The following is a 22,656-nucleotide window of genomic DNA, read 5'->3' on the forward strand; positions in this document are numbered from 1 at the left end:
GGGTGGATAAGTGTACAAGGATCACTTGGGTGAGGGGTCCTTTGGGAGTGGGGAAGGAACGTTCGATGGCGAGACATGATATCCCCCTTTTCCAAATACCACTGTCCCATCTAATTTTATAGGATATTCCAACTTGCAGATCTCCCCCCTTTCCTGCACAAACACAGAGCCGAGGAAGAGGAGGTCTGAAGCTGAAAGGAGTACCACCCATGCCATGCAATACATTGAATATGTCCCACTAATAAGATCAGGCAGGGTCAGGCACTTGATCTTAATTACAAACACCTGGTACCTATTAGCTTTCCCCACATGGTTAAAGGTGGAAGACTGAGGCACACTCTGGGCAAGACGATGCACGAGAAGGAGCAGTTCTTCCAGGGCGATGGCGAACCTGGTGAAGCAGAGCGACAGGCCGAGGGAGAGAACCAAGGTACGAAGAAGCCTTGGACACCCCACTGAGAGATCGTTACCTCCGAACGGCCTTGAAGGTTGTACAAGGAAGCCCAGTTGGAGAGAAGTGACAAACCTCTTTTGTGTTTCAAGGATAACAGCCACCCTCCTGGGTGAACGGCAGAGTTGGGGAGGTGCATCAGCAATTGTGGTATCAGTCTTGACTTCAGGATCAAAGCCACAAAAGACTAAAATGGATTTACACAGCCGGTGAGTTGATGGAAGCAATGAAAGTCCTGTTTGTGTTAAATGAAACTTTACGGCAGCAGTATCCGATGAATGAAGGTTGCACGTGTGCCGATAAGATGCAAGAGAAAGCAAAGCATTGTAAAGAACTGTAAATTAAAGATACAAAGTAACAGAGTGGTCCAGCAAAAGAAGGTTGTCCAATCGAAAGTCTCTGTGAAATGCCTGATGCCGTAGAAGCGACGGGAAGAGAAAGAAACTGAGATGCAAGATTTGAACTGTTGTTAGGTTTGATTCCGGCAGAGGGAAACCTGGATGTGAGAGATGTCTTTGAACTGTTAGGTTTGATCCTGGCAGAGGGAAACCTGGATGTGAGAGATATCTTTGAACTTTGAAATAAGTTCTGTGCTCGAAACTACATTTACCAAGAAGCCTTGGTGTAGGAGAGTGTGATGCTGGAAATGCATCGGAGGGACAGGGCCTCCGTATCCTTGTCCTTTACTGCTTTTCATCGTGTGTTCTGTCGTGTTTTCCGCGCAGGAGTTCATGTGGGACTCCTGGCGGTGCAGCTCTCTTTCTTTTGGTTTGGTGAACGGACCCGTGGGATACCCTTATGGCACCCAGGGGTGGGGGTACAACCCTGTGCCCCTAATGTATGTTTTTGGGCACCTGTGGGTGGCCCACAGAGCAGGGTATGGGCTGGTGGCAGCTCCATGCTGAATTTGACAGGTGCGCGGAGTATCCTCCATTTTGGGATACACCGGCCCTGCCATTGGGATCAGTTGATTCCTGATGGAAAACAAGATGGCCCCAGTGGCCTCTTGCTTTCTATTACCCATTATCTTGTTTTCCCAAAGTCCTGGGAAGCCCTAACTCTGTCCCTTCCCCCTGACTGGCTGTTGGATGGAAGTTCCATATATGGTGTTGTTGTGAAGGCCCAGTCAGACTAGCTGGAGCTTTCCCGGTGATGTATGTTGTGGGTACCTCCTGTGGGTGGGACCTGGGTGAATAGAGTGTGTGACGAATATGCATTCTGTGTTGTGGGCGTCTAGTATCTGGTGGTTGACACAATGACTGAGACAACCCTGCCCGAAACCGGTATGAATGCAGCTGGGAGTGTTGAATGGCTCGGTACTTGTCCCAATACACATAACTTGTTGTGAGTGTCTGGAGAGAAGTGAATGGCCTGAATACCTTGTGTGCCTGATTGGCTGCCTGCCTGCGTGAATGCCCGTAGTCGTGATTGGATGCTTGAGTGTGACCCAGCGGAATGAATGGGAGATCAACAGTATATCTGGGGACCTCTCACTGCTAGGAATCGTGTTCAGAAGCTGAAGTCCACTACGACGAGTAACTGGATTAAGTGACGCTTGACCTTGAAGCCCTGCTGGACGAGAAGAATTGCTGCTGCTCTCCTTCACAATCTGAAAGCTGCTGTGCCTCCAAGGACTGACCCAGAGAGGACCTGCTAAGGTGCCCTCTTCCCGAGCTACGAGGGACCATTGTGCACAGCTGATCTTTGCCAACGCTCCCTGGTAGACAGACCTTCGACAGGCTGCCGACCCGATACGGGGACTGCTGCGGAACTCCAAGGAGAAGCACCTGGACTGTTGTCCGCCACTGTCGACGACCGCCGTCGCCGACGGGAGCCGCCGTGCTCCCGTTTGCCTAAGAACTTCAACTGATCATCGGACGCTCTCGTCTGCATCGGCATCCGCTTTTCTCCCGCTGGAGAAGGCCCGACCGTCGACGTGCCGAGGAGCATCCACCGGTGGGTTTCCCGCCACCTACAGACCGCAGAGACGCCGACGACTCGACGCCCTTGCTGGGCCACAGTTCTTCATCATCTCTTTGCGGTCCAGAACTATCAACACTGAGGTGCCCCGCACGCCTCTTCCTTGCAGGACACCAACTCTCTGTCGTCAACGAGCACAGCTGGGAACGAAGCTGCCACTTCCTTGCCGTAGTTCACCCTGTTCACCGTCGGACGTTCGACGACCTGTGACTCCCGCCTTAAAGGGAGGGCACTCAAGAAGGGCCGTCGATTCCCCGACACCAAACGCCAAGTTCCCCGACACCTCTTGACGATCCGTGGCTCCCGCCTGAAAGGGAGGCACTCAAGAAGGATCGGTCGGTGCATCGTCGGAGAACTCTACTCCACCAGGTACATTGGGGGGGTAAAACCTTAATAGGAAGAAGTAAGACTATCGGACAATATATGGACTGGGCTGGTGCTATATATCTTTATTTACAGGTTGCCCAGGTGGGAGGATCTTCACACAGAACTGTGCCTAGTGGTAGGGGTCAGCATTCTGCCTATTGTTTCCACCATCTTACATTCCTGCCTATCTCTATTGCTGGTTTACTCGTTATTGATCTGTGTGACATTTTAACTGTACAGTTGATGCACTTTAATGAGATTTGATAACATAAGTGGTACCACTCTAGACGTGTATATATTTATCATTATTGACTTCCAAGTACAAAGTGCGTTATTGTGATCGTGTACATACTTTTGAATATTAATTATATAAAGACTGTGTTTTCAGTAATACAGTGTGTAGACATTCCTTTGTGGGGGTTCGGGGACTACACTGTACTTAAGAACTAGCCCGCATCACCTCCTGAGAAGCTAGGCGTTGATTGCTCGCCCATTGCTACCGAATAGAGAATCTTGGCTGGGGTCCGCTGTGTCTCTCCTCTACCATATAGAGAGCGGAAGTACAGACACCCCCCACCAGTCTTTACAGAGAGGAAAAGTGGCATTTGAGGAAAGAAGGTCAAAGTGGTCATGCCGAGGTAAGAACGAAAGCCTTGCAGTTTCCAAAGTCTTCGACAGTGGAAGGAAATTGAAAGGAGGCTTCAGCCCCATGGAGGGAAGCCTATGAAGGTGATTGAAGCTTGAGGAAGAGAACCCCCACAAATTGTGATTGAAAGGTTTGAGCATGGCAGAATAAAACCTGTACTGAATTGTGGTAACCAGAAGGAACTGTATTCCAAGCTAAAAGTTGACCTGGGCTGGAGTGAGAGAAAGCCGATAGGTCAAGCAGATAAACTACTGACTTTTTGTGGAAGGTCAAGTGGGTCCTGGTCCATGAAAGAAACTGAATCCTTGTGTCCGAAGCCAAAGTGTGTCGTAAGGTCCAAGTGTGCCACATTACCCCGTGCTACAAAATGCGGGGAAGGGAGTTTACTCAGCCATACTGACATTTCTTTTGAACACTGATTTTCCTTTTTGCATTACACATTCCCTTTACACATTTATTGTATTAGAAATAGGGCAGGCATTAGGTTTAATAGTATTGGCCATTTCATTTTGACTAAGGACTGACTAGGACTGCATTTTCTTTTTGTTTGATGATCAAGAACACTCTCATCTTAGTTATAGGGCAATATAAGAGTTTTTTTTCCAACCCCTTTTAAACCATCAATATAGGTTTTGAAACTTGAAGCTCTTGTGTCAGTGTCTACTTGTGATACCATGCTCCCCTCACACCACTAATATCTGGGTGGTACTCAAATATTAGACGGTGTTGCTATTAATGGTGTGCTCATTGGGCCACTGCTATATGTGCTGCTTAAAAAGACCATAGAACTTTAGAAAATACTAGAATTAAGCTCCATGTGCTACCCTGTTGGTTAAAAGATTGCTAGTGTCCCATTTCCTCCCCCCCCCGAAAAAGTCCACACCAATTTTAACTGGGCGAGGCATTCTTTGCCCCTTAATTACACACATTATTATGCATTTTCTATATAGCTCCCAGAAAATCACCAGAACATTTCCTCAGAAATCTGTCATGCCAATTCAATAGTGCCACCCCAGTGATGCTCTAGTTACTGAAATTGCCCTCCTTGTTTCTACATCAGCCAGTGAAAATAATTATGTCAGTTGCACATTGCCCTGAAAAATAACCCATGCCACGTGTTATCTGTAAAGCCCATTGAATGTATGTCAAACAAACGATGCCACTTTATTTTCATGTGAAATTCTTCAGGGTCAAATTTATATTTCAAATGGTGAAACTATTTCATTTCCCTTTTAATACCATCCACCTTACTTACCTTAGTTAAGTGTCTTTTTCTGATTAATAAGTGCATAATCTTTGTGGTGATTTTAATTTGTGGACATAGGATCTCACCTTAGGTGATAGTCAAGGTTAGTTTTCCCTTCTCTCGAACCCACTTGCTACCTGGGCCAGTATCTGGACTGGTTTCGCAGAGGGCCATCCTAACCATACGTGAGGTCTTGACATGAGTGGTCTGACGAAAGAGACATTAATTTTAACATTACCACCCACTACCTCTCCCAAAATACCTCATCATACCATTTCAACAGACAACGTAAGGCCCTCTCATCTCCTGAAATAAGATTCTTTTTCTACTCTGATTGCTACTGCCTTTCATCCATCATATACGTTTGACGGACCAAACGAGCAAGTGGACTCCTACAAATCCATGTCAACTAATCGTACCAATAAAGTGGCTATTCAAGAACCATCCAAATTGTTACCAACATGTGGCACAAAAATGGTATGCTACCACACTTGGAGCTGCTTCAAGCGTTAAGGCAGCTTAGAGAAAATTGCTTAAAAACAAATCGTTGGCTAGCCAACTTGCAATAACACTACTTCACTCAGTCTACTAAGTCTAAGATGTGGTAACCTGGGGGAACCCAGACGTGGACTCCCTGCTCACTGTGCTCAGATAGGCACAGCTCCACCTCACTGATGAGGCCCAACAAGGCTGAAACACGTGTATGCTGTTGCTACTCTTGTTCAGAAGGGAGTTGTCATAACATTTCAGTGCTGGACTGCCCATGTGGGCGGGACAAAGACTGATATGCAAATGGATATTTCCCATCTGTGAAAGGTACAGTGAGCAAAAAGTGATGGCTGCAAATTCTCAAAGTGGGAAAACATCACAGAACAGGTTATCATGCCATGTTCTTTCTGGAGAGGGGCGCCTGATACCTTTTTTGATAAGACGTGGTTAGTCAAGAAAATCTATTTGACCTTAGAAATAGATAAATATGAACATTTACCTACACAGATTTTTCATACTTTACACTCATTGGAGAATAACAGCGAACCAATCCCATCCAACCCTATTTCCTTGGAATGGCTTCAGGAATTGTGATGTTTCTTTGATACCAAGATTCGGACCATTCGTCTTTCCATTTTAAACATTGATTCCACTCAATCTGACGTCAAAATTACCCCTAAAGAGCCTGATCCGTTGCCCCCCTCTTTCCTCAATTTTAATTTGAGCAATGTTTCCCATCTTGAAATTGACACTTGGTTTCCTCGATAAAACCCAACAGGAATTATCATGGATTGTCTTTAAGCTCTGCTCTGTTTTTGTCCAACTAAGTAAACAAACCTCTTGGTACAGGTATTTTTCCCTGAAACATTCGCGGAAAGAACCATGATTAAAGAAGCCATTATTGGACCCACATTTTCCATCTAAGTATAGACCTACAGCTAATGTGCAGTTTCTTATGAAACCTCTGAAGAAAGGTGTGAACAACCCAATACAATCCTTTGTTGAATTGCACAATCTATTAGGTGATAATCATTCAGGATTTAGAACTGGCTGTGCGACAGATACTGCCCTGGTTGATGTTAGAGAACACCTACTGTTACAACAGTCATGTTTCTTGTGTGTTTATGCCAGACCTGTCTGCTGCATTCGACACTCTTCACCATGGAATTATATGGGATACATTAAGTTCTGTGATCGGTGTCAGATAAGCCATTAATAGTGTTCAACCCATTTCTAAATAACAGATCCTATTGCCTAAATCTTGATGCTAACAGAATTCACTCTCAGCTAATTTTGGGGTTTGCAGGGATCTGTCTTGTTCCTATTACTTTTCAATGCTTACCACAAACCGTTTCATGATTTGCTCACTGCTACACAGATGACACCCAACTTTTTTTTTCAAAGTTTCTGAAGACTCCTTTGGTTTGACTCTAAATTTATTTCTAATACATTTTGCCAGATTAAAATCGGACGGATGCAGTATAACTGTCTTAGTTTGAACAGTAACAAAAGCCCAAAGGCCCTTATTCGATGTTACCCATGCCCTTTAAACCTTCCTGCATCCTATTAAGGTGATTCTTTTAACCTACTACTTCTTCCCAACGTAAAATGTTTCTGGCGTTAGTAGTACTCCTTATTACCTTAGACTGTTCAAACAGATTCGTCCCTATTTGAATGCACCCCATTCTTCCATCATGGCAGTGCAATCATCGGAAACAAATGTGATTATTATAATGTAACATACCCAATAATGTCTAAAGCATTACCTCGGAAACAACAAGTCCTTGAAAACTATACTTCTGGGATTGTTACTAATGCCCAGTTCATATCCAATACCGGCGCCACCCCTTTACAACGACATTTGCACTGGCTTCCTATTTCCGCCATAATGAACTCTAGTGCAGACATGTGCCGGCGACATTATGTATGCGTACATTATTACCTGATGCCCATCTGCTCATGGTAGCACCCCTTATATCTTGCCAACAGCGAAAATAGCAAAGTCAAGGGCTGCCACATGCCACCCACAATGCCTCCAACTACAGAGATTGCCCCCGGAACCTATGCATTGCTCAGCCAGACACAAAACAGAATAGTGGCCAGAAAATAGCAGGAAAGCTTTGGAGGAAAGAACCCAACAACATCTGGGGCCCAGCTAAGGATAACAAAAATAAGAAAAGTAACCAATATCTATTTGATATATTCAGTGTCATAAATGTTGGACATGTTCACCTGCATTATGCCGTATCTAGTTTGTATCGTAAAGACTGTCACGAGGTCTCTTATAGTGGCCATGCCGGACAACTGCCATGCCCTAAGCTATGAAAGGCAAAAGAGACATGTACCAAAACTGGCATAGCTCTATGGGTTACCTATGAGAAACATGGAATGAATGGACCACCTATGATACTTCATGTGATCCGCAATGAGTACAGATACATGCATGCTGCTGCAGAGTAGGCGAGAGGATGCAATGTTGCCAAGGATCCAGTGCAACGTCTTATAGCTGAAAACCAACTACATGGGGGTTCTGAACCGTTCCCGCGGAGGACGACACCAAAGGTCTCATACTGCTCAGCCCTACGGAATAAGGAGGTGAAAAGTCTGGTACAGCTTGGCCCGAACAGCATGATAAAGAAAAATAGTTTGCAAAATGCCCAGACCTCGTGGAAGGAGTATATTAGCATAAACAGAGAACGTCAAATGCGGAAGCCAGACCAGCTACAAGAGAGGGGCCATAAGTCAGCAAGTCAAACCAGGAACTAAAAGAAAATATGAGGTACCGTCAGAGGGGAGCCAAGGGACAGGAACCCAGAATCAACCAACAAACAAAATAAGCAGCAAGGAACAAACATTTGTAAAGCATTTGAAGTGTGTTTTCAGCCAGCGTTTGCACCTGGCATTGGCCCGCCTAGGCAGGGTCGGACTTGGGTATACATTTGTTTTGGGCACCAATGAAAAAGTGTCCAACAGTTTCAAAAGGCAATTCATTCATTTTGTGACAGACTGTTTGAATAGTACCCAAGCGGGAGTTTTTTAATACAATGTGATGCAAACACTGCAATTTAAAGAATATTTATTCAGCAATGGTCAAAACTACTAGCCACAGAGTGAAGTAACTCATCAAATTGTCACACTTTCGCCAGAAACTGGCCCACTTTCACACAAAAACTTGGCCACACCAGCATTTTACGTTTTTGGTTCGGGCATTGGCTTATTGCCGTGTAGGCAAGTGAGAGCCTGCATGTAGGTGTGTTTGACTGCATGCCTGGAATTGTAGACTTTAAAGCGGGTTATTGAATGCTGTGGGACTTTTTCTATGGCATTGTGTGCCCGCCACTCAAAGACTCCTTGGAAGTCAGTAGGCCTGCCCCTCATCTGAAGAAAGGTCCGCTGGAACAACCCGCTCAGAATGGAAAGAGAGGGTGCTCTGATCACTTGCATGAGTGCACCAATACATACCGAACACGCAGCCGAGGAGACATAAGCGGTGTGAGCTGGCTCTGGCTGTGACCAAAGGACTATTGGGCTGCAGGAGTATAGGGATCAATCATGGCTAAGCTGCCTACTCAGCCCCACACTACTACTAAACCAGCAGTGTTCCCAATCATAAAGGTGAAATGGGCACATTCCGAAAGTTATACCTCCTTTGCCTTGTGTAGTAGCGCAGACTGAGGACAGATTGTTTCTTCAGGCGGGGTGTGAGGTGGTAGCAGTAACAGCACAAACAATTTAAGTGCAATAGTCCAAAATAAAAGAATATCCACACAGGAACCTATAACAATAGAGACTTTTAATTGACCAATAAAATGCAAGCAACTAATCAGAAAACACTAGGGAAACCCACCCCTGTAAAATAATCCACAGAAAGTTTAGACTATTATAAAAGGGCACTCTGGTATGATGAGTAGGGGTGTCCAGGCACAGGATTGGCACAATGTCATTGATCAAAGGATATGTATTTTTAGAACACGGTAGAGAAGGGAGGCTTAAAAGTCCCTATGGTCCCAAAAGTGGACCATGCGCACAGGGCCTAGGAACAGTACTTTATGTTCTTGTCTTTGGGGCTCAACAGCACTGGGCAGGCTTTTCGGCATCGAACTGGGCATTTGGGTGCCTGCTGTAAGGGGTCCAATACAGGTGTTTGTAACAAGGGCCCTTTGTCTTATGACATCACACCTAGAGTACTGTGCCATTAGGACAGGAAGGTGACAGAAAAAAGGATTCAAGCCCTAACAGAAATAAAGACGATGGGCCCTTCTCTAGGCCTACCTTCCCTCTCTAGATATTCTGACACTGCCCTATTGTTATGTCGGTGTCTGCCTTTGAAGCAGGGTTCCTAGGAGACCACCTGGGGCAAGAGCCTATGCACTGGGTCAAGGTGATACCCTTCCTGCAGGAGAATCAAAGGAGCTTCATCCGGGCTATTATTCCACATGGCTGTAGTCGAGACAGTCAGACCAGATATCAATTTACATCAGTCTTGTCATAGCTGGCCTTACTCACAGAGCTAGCTGACACTAGAGTGATGTCAAATTTCTGTGTTTGTGTAATTGTGTGCTCCTTTCAGTCACTGTTCCACAACTAGGCATATTTAAAGATGCACGTGTCACCAGACTGACTACGGAATATGATTATTAGAATTTAGATCAGAGGAGCAGAAGATTAAAAAGCCACCACTGCTTTCAGGAACTTTCTGTCCCATTATGTGTCAGCGATGACCTTTGAACTGGCCGTCTGCCATCATAGAGCACATGGCTGAGGGGGCCTGTAGGCTGTCCCAGCCAGGCAATTGTATGCAATATAATTTTAGCATGGAGCATTTATGGAAAGTGGGTCTGATTATGATTTTATGTTTCATACAAATAAAAAACTGAACATATAGAAGTGTTCCCAGTGGATTCACTTTCAAAACAAATGTACAAACCTATTTGAAGGCACAATCAATGTGTATCTGGTGGCCTTGAAGTTATCATGCCAAAAAAGCCAAAAGATTGCAATGACATTGATTTATTTTTAAGACAGTAAATATGCTGTACAAAAAGAGATATAATATTCATAGAACATTACAAACATTAAGCTATTTACATAGAGTTCTAAATAGAAGGGAGGTGTATTTTCATTTAAACAAATATAAAGGGGAGGATATGATTTGGTATATATAACGCGCCTTTACACAAGTGTTTCTAGCCACCACAAGACAAGGAGGGGAGACAGAGGGAGGACACGACAAAAGATCTTACTAGGCCTTGTGACAATCAGATCGTGCAAGTGCAACGAGAAGTTCAGGGGAGAAGGTGTGGGGAGAAGTGCAGAGAAGGGGTCCGAGGGGAAGTGCAGTCAGGGCAGCAGGGCTCTGAGTAGATGAAGGGACGACAGAGAACTACAGAGGTGTAGTCACAGACCAGGAGTGCTAGGTAGGCCAGAAGGCAGTGCAGGGAGACTGGTCAAGGGAGGGGCGTGGTCCCTGTGTGACTCTGAGGTAAACCATGCCACCAGTCAGGCTGAGCAGACAGGTAGAGTAGCAGGAGAGAGAGAGAGAGTAGGAGGAAGAGAAGAGGAAGGTCTTGAGCAGCTTCCGGAACTTCAGGTGATCTGGCTCAAGTCTGAGAGGGGCAGCAAGGCCATTCCAGAGGGAGGCACCTGCAGGATTAAATCATAGATTCAAATTCACATCTTGTTGGGATTGGCAAATTTAAAACAACATATATGTCAATCAGCTATCATATATAGAGGCTGTTCTGAATTAGTCCATAGTCATTTTTCAAATTAAACCAGTAATTTGAATAGTTTGGGATAGAGAAGGACTGTGTAGGCATAGAGGTAATCTTTGGATGAGTCAACGAGTGGGACCAGGGTAATAAAAAAATGCAGACCGTGTGGACTAATTCAGAACATCCTCTATATATGATAGCTGAATTACATGTGTGCTGTTTTAAATTTGCCAATCCTCACATGATATACATTTTTCTCTGTGATTTCATTTTCACTGTTGCACATTTGCTTAAAAGAAAATACACCTCCTTTCTGTTTAGAACTATATGTAAACAGCTTAATGTTTGCAATGTTCTAAAAATGCTATATCTCTTTATGTACAGCATATTTACTGTTTTAAAAATAAATCGAATTCATTGCCGTCTGTTGGCTTTTTTGACATGGTGACTTAGAGGCTACCAGATACTCATTGATTGTGCCTTCAAATAAGTTTCTAAATTTGTTTTGACATTGAATTCACCGGGAACGCTTCTATATGTTCAGTATGTTTTTCCCAGTTCCTGTGTAATGATCTTTTGCCCCATGTTGTGAACACTACAAATACAAAACAACCTCACAGATGGCATTTGGACACACTGACAGTCATTGTGTGGCCAGCATTTCTCCATCTAACCCACATTGCTCCCTGATTTGCCCATTGTTATGTCACATAGCCCTCAGAATATCCCAAGCCACTTCACAGTGCCCCTTGTGTTGTTTAATGCAATATCGCATGGCACCTAGATTTGGTCCATGTCACTAACATTTTCATCAGAAAATTAAAACGGGGCAAGCCCCATGTGTGATATTCTTCCACGTGGACCGCCTCACGCTAAGTCATCGATCACTCAATCATTCACACAATGATTAGGCCGACACGGAGGTGGGGTGCAACACGTCTTTACTGCATCACAGTCAGACTCGAACTGCCCTTGGGCGGTAACCCTGCCCCTTAACCCACGTCGGTCGCAGCCCACCAAAGAACAGAAGTAGACAGAGGACTCTGCCTTTAATAGCAGGCAAAGTGGCGACACCACACCATGCCCCTTCACATGAGGTAGGAGGCGCAAGATTCAGAAGCCGGCACCTTCCTTTCTACTTCCGAGATGGAAACCGGAAACCAATAATAGATTTGCTGATGGTGCATGCACAGGCAGAAACATGTTTGAGAGGCCCCATTGCCTTCTGTGCCTTGTCGGGGGTACACATTACTGTGTCTGTGAAGTGACATGTATTGAGCATTCCCGTGTGTGGCTGGGCCATCACATCAGCCTTCCATAACTGAAAAAGCATGCACACATCATGTGCCTTAGACACAACCATTTCTGCTCTGTCCTTGTGTGTGCGCCTAGCTCATTCTGTGGCAGGTTCACATGCGTTGCACAGCAGAGTGTTCAACCTGAAGCACCAGACTGATAATTGTGATTGTAATTGGTTATTCATAACGTGCTTAATACCCAGAGGTTTCTAAGCGTGAACCTGTGCTGCTCCGCGTCGTTTTGCTTTCAAGGCGAGCGAGTTGCTCCTGAGCTATCATCCTGAGACGATTGTTATTACTCTTCTGCAATGGTACAGCCGTGCTTAAGAACAATGGTGTGGAAGGTGCTCAGAACATTGCCAGTTGTTATGATTAATTGAAACCCTCCCAGCCATTGAATTATTTGCGCAAAGTAGAGCAGCCTGCCTTCCTCCAGCTAATTGTCCATAACAGGTGGTGGATTCTTGCCATCAAATCGGCTATATTTAGCGATCAACGCCGGCGTTGACCAAACCAGACCACTACGAGATCAATTGCTTCTGGGATAACATTCTTTAGCAGGTTTGGTGGTGAGCTTGTGTGATACAAACATAAAGTGGATTATACAAAAAAATCCAGAACCCCTTTGGTTTCATGGGTTGCTGACGAAGGAGGATCCGGACTCACAGTAGCTGAAGCAGCTACCACTAAACACAAGGCATTAGCCACATCGTTGATGATATGGGCTTCAGTTGTTAAACTAGCAGCAGATGATAACAGTTTGTGAAGCTTTCTGTATTGCAAGCCTTGTGGCATAATTTAACAGCAAGGCTTAACCCACTAACTCCCTTCGGTCAGGCTTGTAACTATCGCCGTGGGAGCTTAACCAAAATGGTAATGCCCCTCCTTAGGTTCTGTTGCTTCAGTAGAAACTGGTGAAGGGAAATGATCGGGGCAGGGAAAATATAAGAGAGGGTTTTTCGGCAGGGAACAACTTCTGTGTTGGTTGAAGGCGGGACTTCCAAGCAAAGGAAAAGCAGTCAGGAAGCTAACAAACAATGGTGAACGTAAAAAAGAGGAGTCAAGAAAGAGGCAAGGAACATGCATAACATGGAAAGAACAACAGGCATTAGCAAACTAGCAATAATGGGATGCAAAAACTTCCTTTGAGACACAGAGCAAACCATAGTAACTCGGGAGTGGGGACAATCCATCTTGGACTGGGAAGGTTTTATGGGAAAATATTGTCATCAGTAGTTACAATTTCTGTAGTGTGAGATTGGCTCCAGCAAAACAAAAGAGGTGGTGGCTGGAAGGTGTAAATTAATCTTAACCTCTGGCATTGCTCTGGGCAACCCTCCAGCCCCATCGTTATTTGCTTGCCCAGCCATTACAAAAGGGGAAAAAACATAGCAAATCAGACTTGGTCCCACCCCAAAAAGGGCAGTCTAGCCCGAACTGATTGGTCGCATGCAGTCTGCACAAGACCACAAGCTTCCCCAAACATGTTTCGGCCTCATTGGGCCTCCTCAGGTTATTAATCTTAACCTCTGGCATTGCTCTGGGCAACCCTCCAGACCATCGTTATTCACCTGCCAAGCCATTACAAAAGGGGAAAGACCATTTTATGATATGATAAGTCATTTGTAACGTGCATGTACACAAGTGTTTCTAGGAGCGACAAGAGAAGGGAGGGAAGACAGAGGGAGTACAAGGCAAACCATCGTACTAGGCCTTATGTCATTCAGATTGTGCAAGTGTGACAATGCCAAGTGCAGGGGGAAGGGAGAAGGGGAAGTGTAAGGGAGAGAATGAAAGAGGAAGTGCAATCAATGCAGCATTGCTCTGAGTACGTGCAGCCAGGACATCGCGGCTCTGAGTAAGTGCAAGGAGGCAGGGGACTATAGAGGTTACAGTCATAGCCCTTAAGTGCACGGTAGGCCCAGAGGCAGTGCATGGGAGACTGATCATGGAGGAGCCTGGTACCCAGTGAGACTCTGAGGGTAGCCAAGCAACCAGTCGGCGCCACAGACAGATAGTTAGCAGGGGAAGGAGAGAGAAAAAGTAGAGGAGAAAAGGAAGGTCTTGAGCTGCTTCCGGAACTTCAGGTGGTCTGGCTCAAGTTTGAGAGGGGGAGGGAGGCCATTTCATAGGGAGGCACCTGCACAGGAAGCATATCTACCCCCACTCTCTGCCTCGAGAACCTTCTGAACCTTCAGAGAGTTGGAGGTAGCTGAGCAAAGGGCTCGAGAAGGAAGGTATTTCGGAAGACAGAGTTGGAAGTAGTGCAGGCCCCAGCCCCCGAAAGCCTTGAAGAGTCTCTTCAACTTAATACTTGTATCCACTGAGAGCCAGTGGAGAGATTTGAGGGCTGGAGAGATGCAGTCCCTCAGCTTCAGGCGAAGGAGAGGTCTTGCAGTCCTGTTCTGGATTAGGAAAACTAACTGTCGTTCCATAAACATGCGCAGTCACAAAAAAGATTTACAAGAATTCAAATCTGATTGGAAAGTTCTTGTTCATGTTTTAATCAGGCTTAATGTTTTCATATGTAATTGCTACAACGTTAGCCAATGTGTGTTTTGATCACTTTTGATCTTTTTCAAGGCAAAATAATCCAGAGTTGTGTTATATACATTGTTGGAGAAAATAAATATTGACATTTGTTCATGGCAAGAAATCATAAAAAATGCCCAACATTATTTACATTACCTAAATAAATCAAAGATCATTTTAACAATAACGAACAAGAAAGGAACAAATCAGATAAGGGGAAGGTAAAGAGATAGAAGAGAAAAATGAGGAAGGAAAAACATATTTCTTTGGTCAATAAAGTTATACAGCCAATTCTATAATCCTGACATGATTTTGTGAAAAGTTCCCTGAACCACAAGTAATTGTTTATGGAACAACAGTTAGTTTTCCATATATTATTGTAGGTTAGGGTAACCTAAAAGTTCCATACTAAACTGCTGCAGTCACCAGTTTATTAATACACATTGGGCCTCATTACAACAATTGTGGAATGTGTTTAACGGCGCGGGTAATGCTGCTGGCGCCGTTAAACTCTTCCGCAATATTACAAGGTTCCCTTGCGGGACCCGCTCTGGACGTCTGGTAAAACCAGACGTCCAGAGCGGGTCCCGTGAGGGGACCAGGGAGCTAACAACGGGCCGGTCGTAATCGGCCCGTTGTTAGCTCCCGCACCCATTCCCATTGAGCCCTATGGGGGCTCAAATGGGAATGGGGAAGGTCCGGGACCGGGTTCCCTGAAGGAGGAATTACTGGGCCCTCCAAACTCGGAATGGCCCGGTAATTCCCCATTCAGGGAACCCGGACACGGTTTTGGAGGCAGCCATGCCCTTATTAAAGTCGTAATGAGGCCCATTGACTCTTATCTCATGCCAAAGCGCGCTTTCCTGGTCACCCCATATTCTCATTCTGTCCTGTATTAGTTGCAAATGGCAGAGAGAAGAGGAAGAAAGATTGAGAAAGAAGCTGTTGCAGTAGCCAAGCCTAGAGAGAACCAGGGCTCTAGAGATAATGAGCTTCTGGGGGGAAAGTGAGAAAAGGAAGAATACCTCTGAGGAGGTGCAGCTGGCAGTGGGCCCACTTGGCAAGGTCTGTGATGTGCGGAGAGAAGGAGAGGGTGGAGTCAAAGATGATACCAAGTTTGTTTGCCTCATAGGAAGGCTAAAGAAGAGGGCCCAGGGAGGTCGGCCAGAGTGACAGAGGGAAAGTGGGAGCAGGGGTCCCAATGAGAAGGATCTCTGTCTTACTGAGGTCGTTGAAGGCACACCAATCCTGAATCACAGATAGACAGTCAGGGATGAGCGAGAAAGGAGAGCAGGCTGAGGGGATCCTGAAGGAGAGCTGAGTGTCATACCATAACACTGAAAGTTAGAGGAGAAAGTAGAGATCAGGTGGGCTAAGGGGGCCAAGAAGACATTGAAGAGCCAGGGTGAGAGGTTAGAGCCCTGGGGTACACCACATGTGGAGAGGGAGGTGGTGGAGAGAAAGGACCCAAGTTGGACCTGGCAGGGTCAGTCAAGGAGGAAGGAGGCCAGCCACTCTAGAGCCTGATCCAGGATGTTATGTTAAAGGTTATTTATACCGCACACTATCACCGCTTGCATGGTCCCCTGGCACTCTGGTGGATCTGTAAGGCAAGAGGGTAAGGGTGGTTGGTAGCTTCAGTTCAGTTTACACCGTTCACTGAGCCTAGGTGTGTTTTTCAGTTGGTAGTCATCACATGCTGTTGTGCAAGGCTATGTGTGGTTTGATATGTTGTTGCAGTATAGTGAAGTGCGAATCCATATGCAAATCAGGCTTGGCCCCACCCAAAAGGGGCAGTCCAGCCCTAACTGCTTGGTCACATCCCTTCCACACGAGACCACAAACATTCCCAAACATGTTTTGGCCTCGTAGGGCTTCATCACTGAGGAGTAGCTTGGCTCTCTAGACCCAGCAGGCACGGGACCCATGTCTGGACATTCCCGTCCCACTCTGGGTGGCTACAGTAAAACAAAAGAGGTGATGGCTGGAAGGTGTAGAATTAATCTTAACCTCTGGCATTGTTCTGGGCAACCCTCCAGACGATCGTTATTTGCCTGCCAAGCCATTACGAAAGGGCAAAGACCATATGCAAACCAGGCATGGTCCCACCCGAACTGTATGGTCACATCCCTTCTGCACGAGACCACACGCATCCCCAAACATGTCTCGTTGGGCCTCATCAGTGCTGGGATTCTGGAACATGAACGAGACACAGGTGAGGAGAGAGTGGCCCGGAAAGTTGAGGGCATTTGAAATGCGCTAGGCACTGTGGATGCAATAAGAAATAGAGGTACAGGAAAAGCTGACATAGCTATTCATGGGGCTGGTTAAGGGCAACAGGTGGTGGGAGTCATTTTTGCAACTGCCTGTTAGGATGTTGCCAGTGGGGTGGGTAGCAGAAGCCCGTAGACTCTTTGGTGCGCCCCAGGCCTATTGTGATGTAGCCAAGAGGTATGTTTTGGGCGTAGCTGCATGCGAGCATTGTGGCTCTCTGGAACCTCATGGCTGGCAGGAGTGCTGCCGGCACGTGTGAAATGTGTGTGTGAGCCATGACTGCCATGGGCTGCAGAGCACTGTGGCTTTCTGGAGTGCCACGTGTGGCACGGATGCTGCAGCAAACACCACGGGTAAAGTGAGATCCGTGGATAATGGCGGGAGGGGGCGAGCTGCGCAAAGAGGGCCTGGTCCACCATGATGAGAATTCTCACTTTCTCAGACATTATTTTCGGAATTCGACAAAAAGTCGCAGCCTCCTCAAACTGTTTTCTGTCTTAAAAATGGAACTTGAACCTATCGTACACACGTGTACTGCTACTATTTCACAATAACAAATGAAAGAATGTGAAGCATTTAATTCACTGTGAGCATCTATTGCTCCAGGTCGAAAGCAGCAAATAAATATATTATTACAAAATGATTACTTTTAATCTGTTCTGAATTCCTTTCACACAAGGAGGGCCATAGCTAGAATCATGTGGTGCACCCTCTCTTTATCTGCCCTCTAGACGGTATAGGGAAGGGATGCGTGCTATGACGCTCAACCAGAGGCTAACAATATAGAGGCTAACAATATCAAAAAGAAGGGCTCCTGGTAATGGCCCTGTTCTACCCAGATGGGTGAATACTTAAAATGAACAAGTAAACGGGGTCACTGCACCCACTAAACATACACTCCTATTAGTTACAACAGTGTAGGCTTTGTACACACCTGTGTATTGTGATCTAAGGCATCCTCCTTGGGTCAACACCATTGGATTACATGTGGATAGTGTTTTTGTGAATTGATAAGTGTCCTATAGTATTTTATGTTTATGGATTAAACCTCTTCATTAAAACAATCAAGTCCGGTGTGCGACAACTAATAGGAGTGTATGTTTAGTGGGTGCAGAGACCCTGTTCACTTGTTCATTTTAAGTTCTCCACCAGAGGCAACAGAGCAGAGGGGCTGCAGTACGCCACCTACGGTGTACCACTTGAGCTCTTGTGGACGTAAAGAATGGGGAGGCGAAAGGGGCCTGCGCCTAATGCTTGCAGGCAGAGATTAGAAAAACAGCAAATGGTCCATAACACACTCGTAACAATTGCAGTCAGTGGCAACTAAATTACTGAAACCTCCCTCTGTAAATGCATATACACAGAAATCTTTACAAACCCCTTTTTTGTGTCATGCAGAGAATCCTTAAGCCACCATAAACCAGTAACCTGCACAGTTCCTCCTTACTAGTCCTGTATACATACCCCTGAGCCTCCGGACTCCATCAATAGCAAACAACCTCACAATTGAAAGAACAAGCCAACATAAAGCGTCTGAGATGGGGGTAAGAACAATTTTGGGGCTGAGTCAGGGGGGCACCATGACCAGCTGTCTTTCTGACCACTGTGCCCACCCACTCCCAATAGTTTACACACACACACTAACTGCACACACGTAATTGGACTCAGAGGCAAGAAAGACAATACAACTTTTTGCTTGGGTTTAAAAAAGTCCACATCCAGACAATTATTATTAAACGCTAGAATGTCATCAATGTCGGGGGACAAGCCCCCCTAAAAGAGAAGAGTGCACCTGCTGCCGAGATGGTGGCCACCTAAGCTGCCTTGGTTCATCATCTTACTACTTGAGGTTCTGTTAGTTGGTTAAGTTGGTTCGACTTGCTCACCGGTTCCATTATGTGGCACAGTAAGAGGTTACAGACGTATCTCTGTTCTGTATGGGTCACTGGGCAAACCCTGGTAGGTGGCACAATGAAAATGTTCAGGCATCGAATACCAGCTTATTAGACCTCCCGGTTCTTGGTAAGTAGCCAACTCCGAGCCTACTGACCTCAGATAAGTATGTTTCACCAGGTGTCTCAACTAGTACGACCCGCCTCTCTCTGGAACTGGTTAAGACAAGTGAACACACTGCTGAACCCAAGCTCAACCGAATGGAGATTGGTAGGAAAGGAACATTCGCGCCACACACCACCACCAAACAGACCATGGAGGAGAATGGCGCCCCTATTTTTTGAATTTTTTTTATTTACTTGTTTATAATCAAAAACATTTGATTTTTACAAGATGTTGATACGAAAAGCAGAAAAAAGCACGTTTTGTAAAAAATAGATATCATGGATGCAGATAAAAAAGATAAAGATAGAACAAAAAGTGGATAACAAGAAACAGAGGAATAATTGGAACCAGAAAACTAGGCACTTCACTGCAGAAACTTTGTGTCTCAACATAAAAGAAAGTCACTGTTCTTTAAATTGCACTTGACTAGTTTGTAGGTTCTGGTTTAGACTCAATGCTGCTTCTAAAATCTTTACTGTCGCTGTCGACCACTTAGTTCTGTCTCCAGCAATCAGACGACACCACCATGTGTTTTCCTCTCGGAGTGGTACGTCATACATCAAAGGGAGCAGATAGGCTTCCCGCAAAAATAAGGTTCTAGTGCAAGTCATAAGTAAGTGTCTCAGAGTTTCCACTTTTCCTGGGTCCAGACAGAATCTGCACGTACGAGCGTCCGTTTTCGTACGGATTGCTATGATTTCCTGCGTTGGTAATTGATTGAATCTTATTTTCATAAAAGTTTTCTGCATTTTTTTGTTGGGAAATTTTATGCAGTAGCTCATAGGTTGGTTGAGTTTATTTCTTGTTGCTGGTAAATGAGCCAGGAGTTTGTTTCCTATTGTTTTTTCGCCGGTTTGGATCCAATCTGCTTGCGCTATTTTTGTTTTGATTCTGTTGGGGTTCGTGATCAGATCGTCTGCTGAACAGGCCAAATCTGCTAGTTGTTTTGTAAGTTTTTGAACCCAGTTATTTAGTGCTCTGCAACGTCCTTGGTTAAGCTCTATCTGAACCAACTTGTAAATTGGAATGGTATCTGGAAGAATAATTTTCTGAAAAAGACGCATCTTGCTTTGGTCTACTGATGCTTGTAATGATAGTAAGCCCAGTTCACGTCTAACAGCAGCAATTGCAGAGGATTTAGGCAGCTCTAACACGGCTTTCCAAAGGTAGCCTTCCAGTTTGGTCCATATGGTGTTATCGATGTTCAACGCAGCGTCCATGCCGTAGATTATAGACGGAACTACCTTTTGCTTGTAGTATTGGATCACTGGAAGAAGCGAGAATTTACCAAATTTCCGATCTACTAATTTCATTTGGATTGTCAGAGTTTTGGTCTTTGTCCATAGCGCTGAAATGGTCGCACTTTCTGACCTTTTTGAATCTATCATGATTCCCAAGTATTTTATAGTAGACACGGGTTCAAGTTTTGTGTTGTTTAAATACCAGTGGTCTTGATTGCCCCATCGTCATAATTTTTGACTTATAGATGTTTATCTCTAAGTCATTCTCGCTGATGTAACTTGCCAGGTTCGTAAGTTGGCGTTGGAGACCTATCTATTTGGGTTTGATCCATCAGGATCAAGTCGTCAGCATATAACAATCTTGAGATTTCAGTATTGCCCAATTTAGGTGGAAAGGCTCTGACTGCTGATTGCGTATGCTGGAAGTCTCCCATGAAGGCGATGAATAGGGCCGGAGCGAGCGGGCAGCCCTGTTTAACACCACGCTCTGATGAAAATTGGTCCGATAACATCCCTTGCCGATTTAAGCGAACTCTTAGTTTAGTATCTGTGTGTAATGCGATCACCCGGCATAGGATCTTTTCAGGGCAATTCCATGTTTTTAATTTCGCCCATAGCCTTTGACGGCTGATCTTGTCAAAGGCTTGTGTTAAATCGATAAACGCAATGTGGACTGGAGGCGCACCGTTCTTAACATTGTCCTTTACGATATTCAAAATCAGGATGTTTATGCTGGTACTTGCGTTTTTAACAAAGCCTGTTTGAAATTTATCTAGACAGGGTGCCGATCTTGCCCAGTTTTGAAATCTAGTTAATAGAAGGGTGGCAAAGATCTTCCCCATGATGTCAAGAAGGGCAATAGGGCGGTAGTTTGCTGGAATTTCTCTATTTCCCTTTTTGAAAATGGGAACTATTACCGCCTCAGTCCAAGTTTTAGGTATTAGCCTAGTGATCGTACATTGCTTAAAGATTTTTGTGATTAGGGCGGCCCATTCCTCTGGATGCTGCTTTAGATCGATGTTGGTTAATCCATCAGGGCCAGGCGCCCTAGAGGTTTTTAATTTCAGGATTGTTGCCAGAATTTCGTCGCGATCTGCCAGATCTTCCCAAGGTGATGTTGTGCAGCATAGAGATTTGTTTGAGGTTTGCGAGATAGAAGCAAACTGTGCTGAGAAAAAGGTTATCCACGCCTGTTCTGAGACAGCGTTCGAGAGTTGGTTGTTTGTCACATCGTTTTTGTCTTTGATCAGGGACCAGAATTCTCTTGGATTTTTTGTTGTTAGAGTTTTTAGCATTTGCTCTGAGTCATTCTGGTACATTGCTGCTTTATGGTGTCCCACCCAAGATTTGTAGGATCTTGTGGCCGCTTTAGCGTAGTCCTTTTGTACCTGATTATTGGAGACTTTAGCCAGACGGTTTAATTTACGCATCTGCTTTTTTTTCAAGGCAAGTTCTTTATCATACTCGTGGACCCCTTTTCCATTGGGTCGGTGACATAGACCGTTTTCCTTCCTATACGGCAACAACAAGGGCATGTAATTTGGTCTACTTGTTGCGTCTATCTTTGTTTTACTGAGTACATCAAATTGCTCGGCGATTTCCTTGATATTAGTTGCTGTAAGTTGAATTTGCGACGACTTTCGCGCTACCTCTACCTCAAAAGGATATATTTGCTTTTTATTATGGGCCCACTCAGCAGTTTCGTCAGTGGACTCTGAATGCTTATGGATTTTCCCCCGTCTAGGATTTGAACTCCAGTTACCTTCATGTTGAAATTTTCGATGGTTTGTGTTGGTGTTCGACGAGTATAATCTCGATCTGAATCTCCCTCTTCTTAGTTCAGGTTTCTCCCTGAAAGCGATTCTTCTACTGCCCACCGGCAGATCTGTAGTGTTTAGGTGGCGTTCCCAAGGGTCCACCGTCGCATTGCTTTGCAGAGGAACAGCCTTTTCCGCACCTTCAGATATCAGGACTTCCTCTATCGAGAAGCCTAATTGGATTAAGGCGGCGCTCACATCTTCGCCACCATCCAAGTCCACGAGATTGTTCCCGTGAAGGTAAGTTTTAGCCTTCCCGCCTCTGTGGTAAGGCTCCACCAATACAAGATCTGATGTTTTTAAAGATTTCAATGCCGGTATGCTGGTTAAGATTTTCAGGACCGTCTTTCTGTTCAAGACGAGGACATTTTTCCCGGCTGCGAGTTGTTGCATTTTAAAAACTCTGGTAGATGTTACTTTAGAATCGCACTGACGCCTTGTCTCCCCTGATATCTTTGTAGTATTTACAGTTTTCGTCTTTTCAGGTATTTTTTCATGTTGCTTTAGCCGCACCTCCCTTTTTTTGATTGATGGATCCGCTAGT

This window comes from Ambystoma mexicanum, chromosome 4q (assembly GCF_040938575.1).
Source record: "Ambystoma mexicanum isolate Mex_15411 chromosome 4q, UKY_AmexF1_1, whole genome shotgun sequence".
Classification (NCBI taxonomy): Eukaryota; Metazoa; Chordata; class Amphibia; order Caudata; family Ambystomatidae; genus Ambystoma; species Ambystoma mexicanum.